This window comes from Trichosurus vulpecula, chromosome 2, assembly GCF_011100635.1.
Source record: "Trichosurus vulpecula isolate mTriVul1 chromosome 2, mTriVul1.pri, whole genome shotgun sequence".
In the NCBI taxonomy this organism is placed as follows: domain Eukaryota; kingdom Metazoa; phylum Chordata; class Mammalia; order Diprotodontia; family Phalangeridae; genus Trichosurus; species Trichosurus vulpecula.
This window is the reverse complement of record NC_050574.1, coordinates 57,644,994-57,657,601: the sequence shown is the minus strand read 5'-3', so window position 1 is coordinate 57,657,601 and position 12,608 is coordinate 57,644,994.

The following is a 12,608-nucleotide window of genomic DNA, read 5'->3' as shown; positions in this document are numbered from 1 at the left end:
TTTGCTGTTCATTCTGCCAGAGCCTTTTCAGAAATCACTTGGTGCAAGAGATCTTCCCCAGATGAATAGTAAAGTCAGAATCCTGATGTTGAACAGTGAAGAGACCCATTGGGAGGCAGAAGTGCTGGGGTCCTAGTGCACCTCTGCCACCAACTCATGTGGGAACCTTGGGCAAGTCAGCTTACTGCTCTCAGCCTCACTTTCCACCTCCATAAAGTGGGAATGATGGTTGAAATGCTTCTATCAGTTGTTTTTTTAATGATGGAAACTCCTAAGTGATCATGTAGTAGAAAGAGTCCCAGACAAAAAGGGCACCAGATCTGCCTCTGATGCTGCTCCATGGCATCACACAAGGCCCGTGAGCCTCTCAGGTCCTGGTCTATATAAAACAGTGGTGGTGATTATTTACTTTCCTCTAGTACTTTGGAGTGTGCAAAACAATCCCCCCCAACAGCACTGAAGAAACGAGTGCAAGTATTAATGTCCCCATTTTATTTTTTTAATTTTTTTTATTTTACCAGAACACAAATACAGAATAGAGAAAAGAAACAAAAACATATCATAAGCTTAAATATTAAAACTTAAATACGAAGTAAGAAAGAAAAGAGAAACATGTCACATTCATAGCAGAATATAAGAGGATTCAAAATATGTAACAAAAAATTTTCATTTCAAGAAAGCCTGTATGATAAATAATCCACCTTGTATTGAGAATTGTCCACCTTTCCTTTGCTTCCTTGTGTTTTCTTTTGTTCTCTGCTGTGCACTTTTTAACTTTGTTCTTTTTCCCCCTCCCCCAACCCCTCGGAAGTCTACAATGCAGTCTAGATATGTTTCTCAATATATACGTATGCATACAGATATATACATATGTACATGTGTATATAAACATATACTTTCCCAAACATACTCTACTCCTGATCTTTGTTTTTATGTTTGTACATATCTCTTGTTTCCTATCCCTCCTGCCTCCCCTACTTTACTTCTACCCACTACGTCGCCCTCCTATTGCTTGCCTTCCCCCTCTCCCTCTCCTCCCATTCCCATTAATCTAAAGACCCTTTACCTATTCCCTCATTCTCCCCTCTAAAAATCCCTCCCTTGTCCTAATCCCTCCCTTGTCCTCTCCCCTCTCACTATACCCCTACCATTTTATTTCTTCTAAATTTAGAAGATTTTTATACTCTTCTAAATATATATGTATTGTCCCCTCTTAAACCCATTCCCAATGAAAGTAGGTTACCAGAACTACCAGCCCTCCTCTCCCATCTAAAATCCTCTGTATCCTTTCTTCCTCTTGCACCTCTTTTGTATAAAATAATTACTCTTTTTAGTTATTCCTAAATGGTTTTACTTTTTAAATTCATATCATACTCAGGTTTATCCCCCTCTTTCTTAGGAGCTCAATAAGAATTAAGAATCTTAGATATACATTTCATATTTTATATTATATAAAAGGTAAACAGTCTGTCATTATGAATCCCTCATAGTCAGTCTTTTGATACATGCCTTATGTTTCTCTTGGTTCTTGTATGTAGAATCTTCTATTAAGTTGAGGATTTTTTTTAACAAAGTCTTGAAAGTCTGAGGGTTTGTCAAATGTCCATTTCTTTTTCATTCAAGATAATACTTAAATTTGAAGGGTATGATATTGTCAGACAAAGCCCCAGGTCTTTCGCTCATGGGTATATTGTGTTCCAAGACCTGCGGTCCTTTAATGTCTCTGCTGCTAGGTCTTGTGTAATTCTGATTGTGGTGCCCTCGTATTTAAATTGTTTTAATCTTGATGCTTTTAATATTTTATCCTTGAGCTGGGGGTTTTGGAATTTGACTATGATATTCCTATGAGTTTTCCTCATAGGATCTCTTTTAAGTGGTATTCGATGGATTTTTTCTATTTCTACTTCCTTGCCTTGTTCTAATGCTTCAGAGTAATTTTCTTTAATTATTTCTTGTATTACTGTATCAAGATTCTTTTTTTGATCATTTATTCCAATTTTTTTTATATTTTCTCTTCTTGATCTATTCTCCAAATCTGTTGTTTTTCTTATAAGATGTTTCACTTTCTCTTCTATTTTTTCATTATTCATGTTTTGTTTAATTATTTCTTGGTCTCTTATAATTTCACTGGCTTCACTTTGCTCAATTCTAATTTTCAAGGTGTCATTTTTCTTCCTTGAGATTCTGGATCTTTTCTAATTGTTGACTTTCCTTTCATAACCTTCTTGTTTTTCTTTAGTTTTAGTTTTTCCTCCATCTCTGTCATTTGATTTTTAAAGTCTTTTTTAAGATCTTCTATGAATTCTTTTTGGGCAAGTGACCATTTGACGTTGCTCTTTGGGGGTTTCTTTATTTCAATATCCTCCTCTGAAGATGAACCCTGGTAATAGAGGTTTCTGTGGTTGGATTCTTTCTCCTCTGCCTGTGCATTTTTTTGCATGTGGTAATAATTTGATTTTTGTAATCACCTCTAGCCCTGGGTTATGGGAAATGGTGCCTCTTGCCCCAGATCTTCAGTTCTCCCCTCTAGTCTAGAACAAAAGCCAAACCTCCAACCTCCTGTAAGTGCCCACAGCCAGGGGCTTTCTGCCTCACTGCTTCTGCATTTGCTGGGCCTGTGCTTGTTCCCTCTAACCCCCACTGCTCTTCACAGCACAGCTGGGTCTGGCATTCCTGGTCAGCAGAGGTTCCCGCAATCTTCCTGGGCTCAAACGCAGGACTCAAAGTTCCAGTGGCTGGGTCCGAGGCAGCCTCTCAAACCAACTAACCCCAGGACTTGCGGCTGGTTGTTTAAGCAGATTGCCTGCTTGTTGTTAAAACAGAACCTAGCCTAGAGGTGTTTACTCCTCCAAGGGACCAAACCTGGTCCTGGGATTTTTTCTTCAGATCTCAAACTGTCCCAGGAAGATCCTGGTTGTGCCCCTGTTCTTCTTTGCCCCCACCCACACTTTGTTTGCCCTAAGGTGCTATTTTAGTTCTTTAGGGGGAGAAAATCTTGAGAGCTTGGAATTTTCTGACCTACTCCACCATCTTCCCAGAATATTCTCCTAATGTCCCCATTTTAAAGGTGAAGAAACTGAGGCTCAGTGAAGAAGTTAGAGCTTTGCAGAGTTGGAAGGGCAGCCTTTCTTACCCAGGTATCCTCACTACTACAGGACAGGGGTCATCCAGCCTAAAAAGATTGGCTAATGTGATTGCTGAGCTAAACCTTCAAAGAAAGCCAGGAGTGATCCTGCAGGATGAGCCCCTGAGCTCTGACTCCAAATGTTCATGCCCAGGGCAGTACCCTAGGTCAGGCCCAAGAAACACTCCCTCACAGAAGAGGGCTCTGGAAGAGCCAAGTGGCCAGGACACTAGACCCAGGGTCTCTGAGACTAATGGTTAAGGCACTGCGGGGGAAGCTGCTGTGCTCATCCTGGCAGCCACCTTGTACTTTCCTATTTAAGTTAATTTTCTAAACTTGGCGCCCTGTGACAACAAGCCTTTATCCTAAAGCGGTCCTTGACCTCAAATCACTTACATTCTCTCAATGCCTCATCTGAGTCATGGTTCTGAGTGGTGTTAAACCTGAAAATTTGGTTGAAGGAAACAACAGAGCTAGGTGATAGAAAAATCCATGTTGTTTATTATTTTCCCTTAAAGCATAGCGGAGCTAGCTTACTTGTACGTACAAGGAGTCAGAGCATAAGCTCTGGCTGCCTGAACAAAAGGCAATAAGAAAACTTATATACGTTATTTTAGCAGAGCTAGCAAGCCTGTATTACCTCATTTTTATGACCCTCATGTATGTTTAACCATGATACAAGAAGAGGATTTTCCTTAATGGAATAGAGTTGTAAAGGATGTTGACAAAAGTCAGTTGAAACTACAGCCCAGCGTCTCTGTGTTTCATTACATTCCATAACATAGTATATACCTGTAGAATATTAAGCAAGGTAATCTCTCTTGGGGTTAGGGTAATGTCCTTAGGTCAGTCTGATCCGGCCTTGTTGACAGAGGTAAGGGTATTTCCTGAGCAAACTTTTAGTGAGAACAAAGAAGCCCAGGTCCTGGATCTTCATCCAGGTACTCATTAATTCAGGCTCTGGGTCTAGTTGAAATTAAAAATGATATAAAATAGTATAATGTTTTCCACAGTGGACACAGGCAAATGCTCGGATTGTTTAATAGGGAAGAGAGTAGAGGCCTCAAACTGCAAACTGATGAGCGTGACTTCTAGTCCCGGCAATATTCTAGACCGGGGGTGGGGAACCTGCAGCCTCCAAGCCACATGGGGCCCTCTAGATCCTCAAGTGTGGGATTTGTTTTGTGAAGTTTGGATTCAGTCAAAGGGCTGCACTTGCGGACCTAGAGGGCCACATTTGACCTCGAGGCTGCAGGTTCCCCACCCCCTTCTAGACTCCTAACAGCCAAGAGTGGCTTGGGAGCCAAGGAAAGCAGTGAGCATTGTGTTATGGTCACACTAAAATAAATTTATTTTATTTTTTGACATGGTTGCTAAACTGACCAATTAAGGTAGTTACATTCATCATCACAGTCCACATCTGGGTGCCTGGGTTAGGAGGGAGACACTGGGGCCCTTGAAGCTGATGTTGGGAGTGGACTACATTATGTAGATTGGCCCCAGGCATGAGGACTTCGATGTGACTAAGACTCCTGCTCCTGGCTTTCCTCTCATCCCCACAGGTTTATTCTCAAAATGTAACCATCCAACCATGTACAAGCAACAGTTCTTCAGCGAGTACCCCACCACCATCACCAATGGCAGTACCATTGTTTGTCCTTTTGTTTTCAGAGAGGACCAATGACATCACAGGGTAATGTCTTGATGGTGTGGGTGAATCGGATTGAAGTGAGACAGAGTCGTGTAAAGTCTTCAGCCTCACTCTCTCTTCCAGTCATGGGAGTCCAGTGGCAAGACAGAAGTCCAGAGACTGGAGATGGCCCAGGATGCAGTGGATGATCTTGGCGTCTTCGATGTCTGACCAAGCTCTAAGTGCTCCACAGAGCCTGCTTCAGGCACCTTCATGGCTGTTGTAACAAATTCTGCTCATTCACCCATCCCACTGGGGAAAGTCTTCACATGCTTGGGGTAGACAACCCCCAACTCACTGACAGGTTTGAGGCCTGTTGGTTACCCTCAACCTGATTTAGCCCATCTGCCAAGAAGGTTTACTGGGGCACAGCAACTGAGCATGCTACAGCTTCCTGAAGCCACAGACGACAGCTGAGTGAAAGGTGGACACCAAAGGTGGGTGAGCAGCCTTGACAAAGGCTCACACCAGAGGAGCTAGTGCTCCCCGAACACCCACACACCCCACTACCACTACCACAGGAGAAGGAAATTCCTTGCACATAACCACCAGCCCCTTCAGACGCTCACCCCCCTTTCTACATATCTACTGTTGATCAAGCCAACAACAATGCTTCCCTGACCCATCATCCGGAGCCATCCGAGAGGGCTGCGTCTACAAATCAATGTATAGAGGACAAAACAAAATCCACAGTTGATGTCTTTGCTCAATCCTTCAATTCTGCACCCTTAAATTGATAGACACATTGGCTCCGTCTCATCCTGTAGCACTGGTCCGGGCTCCACAATCACACCTGCCAGTTCTTTTAGGCTGGATGATCCTTGCCCTGTAGTAGTGAGGATTCCTGATTAGGCGAGGTCCTCCTGAGGTCCCTTCCAACTATATGCTTAGCAGTCAGGTCACAGGCTGATTTCCCACATTTTGAGTAAATCAAGAAGGATCTGAAAGATTTTGCAGGGAGTAAATGATGTTGGACTTCAGCATCAAAGCAATCAGAATTTTAAAGTATGAGCCTGAAGAGAAACGGCATCTGTCTTGACAGAGGGCTCAAGACTTACCTTGACCATGAGAAGAAAAGAATTCTCTTTCAATGGGACACAGGCCTTGTGTCACATTCCTTACCCTTGTCAGTGGTTCATGGATTTAAGGGACATGATCCAATGGGAATTCTTGGTCACTGAGGCACAATTTTCAAGTAGTCAGTCCTTTAGCTCTTTGATAAAGACAGATCAAACAGCTTCTGAGGGTACTAATCTCAGCCCTAGTCATCAATTTGTAGACTGGGGATTAGGGTGGGAGGACCTGGTAAGGGGGTATCATCAAACTTTGTGTCCAGCAGTAGGTCAGTGTAATGGTAATTAAGGTGGGACTTTTTTTTTTACTGTTTTCTCTTTTAGAATGCTAAAGTAATCAAGTACCTTTGATTAAGTCTTACTAGGTGCTAAGGCTCAGGCCCACACCCTTTTGCTAACTAGGTGTGAAGTGCCAGACCCACACCCTTTTGCTGATTAGGTATGAAGCCTTCAGGCCCTAAGAAGGGTATATAAACTGGGGGGGGGAAGGTATTTGGGGCTCTCACTCAGAGGAAGAGTGTCGTGTGATTTCACCAGAGGAGACTCTGGGTATCCATTGTTAAAGAGCTCTCACCCCCACCCACAGCTTGAAAGCTCAGATGTTGGTGCTTCCCTGGTAACTATTTACTGAGATGTTGGACAGAAAGCTAGAAGCCTGTCTACTGGCTTGTGTTATTTGATCTGTTGATATTTTCTGTTTGTTATTTCTGTTTGTATTTGCTCTGAAGTTCAGGGTGCTGGTTTTCCTCCCTGAACTAAGTGAGTTATATACATATATTTGATTAAAGTGAGATTGTTAACCCCTTAAAGTTGCTTTCCTTAGAAAAGCAGATCAAAGAAGCTGTGCTGGCAGCCTTCCTATGTGCTGGTGTTGTTGGTCTTTCACCCCCACAACAGCTGCTAGGCACATTGTTGTTATAGTCAGCCCTCCCCTACCACTGAAGCACAACATTCACTGCCATCTCTTGCTTTCTTCCCCCATCCATGGACATGTGGCCTCCCACAAATAAAGTCTCAGTTTTGGCCAGTGGCTCATAAGCTAAGGGAAGGTGCCAGTAGACCAAGCTCTACTTGTTACTCATCCTGCTGGTTTGGTGAGGTTCTGACAGGAAGGGATGACCTCAAGAGTCATGAAAGGAGGCTTTATTACAGAGGCCAATGACAAATGTAAGCCAGGTCCAGAGGCAGTCCAAGCAGCAAACCTACAGGAAGCAATAGGAAAGGAAAAATACCTGGGGGACGAGGGCAGTCCCACTCAGGCAACTGGATAAAACCTAGAAGGAGGAACAAATCTCCAAACATGGGCCGGGGTAGGAGCCAGCCACGCTGGCAGGGATTGCTTAGCTGACAAAGGTTTTGAGTGAATTTTTGTTTTTATAGAAATCTTCAAGGACATCTTCCCCCACGCCCCACTCCGCTCATAAGGTGGGATGGAGGACTATCTCCCCATGAAGGCTAAGTGTGAAGGCCTTTTTAGTGTTCTGACCTTGGGTATCTCTAATAGTGATGGGTTTGTGTCAGGAAATAAGGTAGGAGAGAGTGATATATCAGGATACAAAGTCAGGGAGGGCCTAGGCATATGATGGCGGGGCTTGGGGAGAGGAAGCAAAACTAGTAAGTTTCCACAGCAAATTATAGTTGTGTCACAAGGTAGAATTACAGTGGACTCCAGGTCACAAAATGGAGTCTAAGAAATATCAAAGAATCACACAGTAATGCCTAGTTCCTCTACAGCATCCAAAACCTTTTAGTTCAAGATAAAAATTCACTATGTCTTAGTAAATATGGAAAATGAGGAGGCTACCTTGGAATAAAGGGTAGGTTTTTGTCTTAATCTAGAAATGAGAAAAAGATGTGGACTGCAGAAAACTCATTTTTCACATTGATTCACTGAATCTCCATGAACATAAAATGATTAGCTGCTCTCAATAGCTTTCATGTTTCTACTGATATATGAGCCAGCCAGATGACTCAGTGAATAGAACACCGGGTCTAGAGTTCAAATCTGGCCAGAGACATTTACGAGCTATTTGACTCTGGGCAACTCACTTAATTTCTGTTTGCTTTAATCTACTGGAGAAGGAAATAGCAAACCACTCTAATATCCTTGCTAAGAAAACACCGCAGACAGCATCAGTGTGCTACAATCCATGGGGTCATGAAGAGGTAGTCACGACTGAATGACTAAACAATTCTATTTATATGGACAATGAAGGAAGACTCGTTAAGCTTTGGCAGCAAATCTTCCATGTACTTCATCAGTACCAATTTAATGCCTACGTGAAACATAGAGAAATTTTAAAACATTAAAGCATTGCTGTTCTCATAAGAATTATTTTTTTTTAAACTTTAAGGCTTTAGATTAACAATAACCGGCATTTATTTATATAGAACTTTAAAGTTTGCATAGCGCCTGACTCATTTGACCTTGACAACAATCCTAGGAGATAGGTGCCCTGTCGACAAACCCATTAATTGGCTCAATGTCTTTTTTGTCTAAAACGATATAACCTAGAGAGATCCCCCTACTCTTTGGGGTTCACCCTGGGGGAGGACACTCTGCCCAGGACCTTTTCCCAGTCGGGACTCTGGAGGCTGAACTGGGACTCCCCAGCCGTGTGACCCAGATGTAAGTGTTCCCCCAATTTGGTGATGCATGTAAATATATCTATTATTCTGCTAGACTTGATCTTTATATGTCTATTCCTATATATGTATATATCTTTATAGGTATATTCCTATATATGTATATTTTTTTAATCCTGCTTTGTATTGTCCTTGTGTACAGAATAAACATTATACTAATTCTAATCTGGTGTGAGTGTGTTTATTATACTATGCAATCTGATCCCGGAAATAGTTAAAGCAGCTGCACATTTCTCCTTAACCATACAGACCTCTCTTTAACCGCGGCCAACACATATGATTCAAGTTAAAAGACAATGATTCTTAGGAGATGGGAATTGGGATTTGACCTTTTAGATTAATCAAGTTTCTCTGGAAAGGGGGTGATGGGCAGGATTACAAAAGTGGAGGTAATTACAAAACAAAAGCTTGGCCTTTAGGTGAGTTTCTCCAGGGGATGTGAGTGACAGATGACATTGAAAGGGTGGAGATACATGTTACAATACAAGAATTGTGAGATAGTGACCTGAGGATACCTGAGTAAAAGAGAAGGGGAACATTAAATCTAGCTTGATCAAGCCTTAAAAATAGAATTAAAATCAGAGAATCAATCCATACTTCCTTGCATCTCAGCCTCAGAGATTGCATCGAGGGCACAATCATTTGCAAACAAAAAGCCGTGCACCAACTCTCCCTCCACTTTAGTCTTGGCTTGCAGCCTTTTCAAGTTAAATAATTTGCCATCATTGCGATAGCTGACTTGCTGCCATTTTCGTCCTTGTTGAAGATGTCCAGCAACATTGTTGAAAACATGCTAAAAAGCATGGGAGCAAGCACCTACAGCCCTGCTTCACTCCTCTGATGACTGGGAAATTGAAAGAGCATCTTCTATCATCCAGAACCTGGGCAAGCACACCATCATGTAACTGACGTCCAATAACAATGAACTTCTCTGGGCACACAAATTTTGCCATAATTTTCCACAAGCCCTCCCAGCTGACAGTATCAAAGGCAACCTCATGTACAGAGCTCTGTTCTACCCCTGGCATCATCTCTCCTGGAGTTGTCAGGCAGCAAACACCATATTAACCATTGTTCAGCCCTTTCTGAAACCACACTGGCACCCTGGTAGATGACCCTCTTCCAGGCGAAGGGTCCATCTGTCAAGGAGGGCTCTGCCAAGAATCTTGCTGGCAATGACTAAGAGAGAAACACCTTCCCCCACCCCCACCCCATCCCCTGATCGTCACAGGATAATCTATTTCCTTACTTTTGTAGAGATGGACAATGGAGGCACCCTTGAACTCCTGGGAGATAACCTCCTCCTGCCATATAACCTGGAAAATTCAGTCAGCTTTTGTAGGAGCAGTGGGACACCCCCCTCCACCTTGTAAATCTTACCTGTAATAGAATCAGCACCAGACACCTTATCACATGAGAGAAACCTAACGGCATTCAAAACCTCTTCTTCAGTTGGAAGTTCAGCTAGAGAGGGACTCCCTTTAACCTGATATATATGGTCAGTGGTCTCACCATGGATTGATTATGGTCTGTTCAGAACACTATGGAAGTGTTCTGCCCATGTCTCCAGGGTTGTCTTTTATCACTAATCAATGTGCCTCCATCAATACTGAGTAGCTGAGATGCACCCTAGGTCTTTGGCCCATAGCCTTCAGGGCATCTTAAAAGCCCTTTGGATGGTTACTATCAGCATAAAACTGAATTGCATCTGCCTTCTTACCTAGCCAAGACTCCTGCATCTCTTTAAGCTTCACTTGCCATTTACTTTTTTTTTTTTGCAATTTTTGCAATTTTATTCACTTTACCACATCGTAACAATAAAAATGTTTATCTTGTAGAGGACATTTTAGAAGACAACCCGATCACATTCTGATATATATGTTAATAGTCAGGGCAAAACCAGTATGACAAATCCATCGATAATCTTGTTAAACCTGAAAATCTGGTTGAAGGAAACAACAGAGCTAGGTGATAGAAAAATCCATGTTGTTTATTATTTTCCCTTAAAGCATAGCTAAGCTAGCTTACTTGTACGTACAAGGAGTCAGAGCAGAAGCTCTGGCTGCCAGAACAAAGCAATGAGAAAACTTATATACGTTATTTTAGCAGAGCTAGCAAGCCTGTATTACCTCATTTTTATGACCCTCATGTGTGTTTAACCCTGATACAAGAAGAGGATTTTCCTTAATGGAATAGAGTTGTAAAGGATGTTGACAAAAGTCAGTTGAAACTACAGCCCAGCGTCTCTGTGTCTCATTACATTCCATAACATAGTATATGCCTGTAGAATATTAAGCAAGGTAATCTCTCTTGGGGTTAGGGTAATGTCCTTAATGATCTGGCCTTGTTGACAGAGGTAAGGGTATTGCCTGAGCAAACTTTTAGAGAGAACAAAGAAGCCCAGGTCCTGGATCTTCATCCAGTTACTCATTAATGGAGGCTCTGGGTCTGGTTGAAATTAGAAATGATATAAAATAGTATAATATTTTCCACAATCTCAACCCAATCTTCATTCAAACCATCTATTTATGAGCTAACCAGAGCACGGCATATGTTACTGACCCCAAAGAATTTGCTAAATGCCTCCAAAGTAATCCACACGTAATCACCTCCGATAACATACTGCAATTAAAATTCACTTAACTGGGAATAAATAGAAGGATCTGAAGGGAAGACAGGGAGAAATAAATCTAAGGAGATAAGAAGAATTGAGCTTGAGTGAATTAAAAGAACTTGGAAATAAGACAGATAGAAGGAGTTGGGGAGCTGATAGATAATGGAAACTATTGTCATGCATTCCATTGAGTTCCTGTTTGAGAATTCCAGAGGGACAGAGAAGAGAATAGTAGCCTATTTGGGGTTTTTTTGTTTTGTTTTTGGTAGACTTCTGGTTTGACATCACCAAGCCAGGTCAGAGTGCCTCTTCCAAGCCTAGAACTATTTGACTCTCCTAACCTTCTCTGGTCTAATATTGTTCCTCTTGGCTACGGCATTGAAATTAAGTAGCTGATTCAATAAATAGCCAGTACCAAAAGCAGGGAAGAGTCCTTACCTTTTTCTCCATAATTTTCTTTTTTTTTTTCCTTTGGAGGGGAGAAGGTAGGGCAATTGGGGTTAAGTGACCTGCCCAAGGTCACACAGCTAGTAAGTGGAGTCCTTACCTTTCTGCAAAGGAATTATTAATTGGACCCCTTTTATTTTCCTCTGGAGCCATTAAGTTACAGAGTTCTCTATTCAAGAAGCAAGACCACCAATGAAGTCAGAGAGCCTTCAAAGAAGAATGGATGGATGTTGAAGGGAAGAGGGTGAATGAAGAAGATCCAGACAATGTAAGTAGGTGGCAAAGGTGGGCATGTTCCATAGAACCGGATGGTCCAAAGATGAAATAAATGCTAACTGGTACAACAAAGGGTGCCACCAAGGAGGTCTTTCAGGAGGCACCAGGCGAACAAATTAACTCACTCCAAATACTTCTTTTGGGTTTGTCAGACTGCTTCACTGCCTGGTGATATGTTCTGTATATAGCATCACAAACAATTGATATGTTCATCATTTGGCAACATCTTGGCCAGAGTTTGAAACTGAATGTTCAGTGTCTGACTCTTCATGACCCCATGGACCATACATAATATGTCATTCTGATATAATATCTTTTAGCATTTTAAAACTGGCTGTGGGGTTTTCTTGGCAAAGATACTGGAGTGGTTTGCCATTTCTTTCTCCAGAGGATCTCCTTTTGTCTGAACTTTCCACTATAACTTTTCTGTTTTAGGTAACCCTTGCCAGGATAGCTCATAGTTTCATCGAGGAAGTGATCAAGGAGGGGAGTCACTCAAATAGAAACCTAAAAAGACATCAGTACTTTCCATGGTTCTCACAGTTGTTATGTGGGTAAGGTTGTACTTTACTTTAGATGGAGTTAAATGCTGCCCTCTTAGAGATGGATGTACTATCCTGCTGGTAAACCCTATGACGTACTCACTTTTTGCTTAGTAACTTCTGGATTTCCCCATCATTTTCATCAAACCAATCTTGATGTTCTGTGGCCAGTGTTCTGGCCCAGATGAGCAAATGC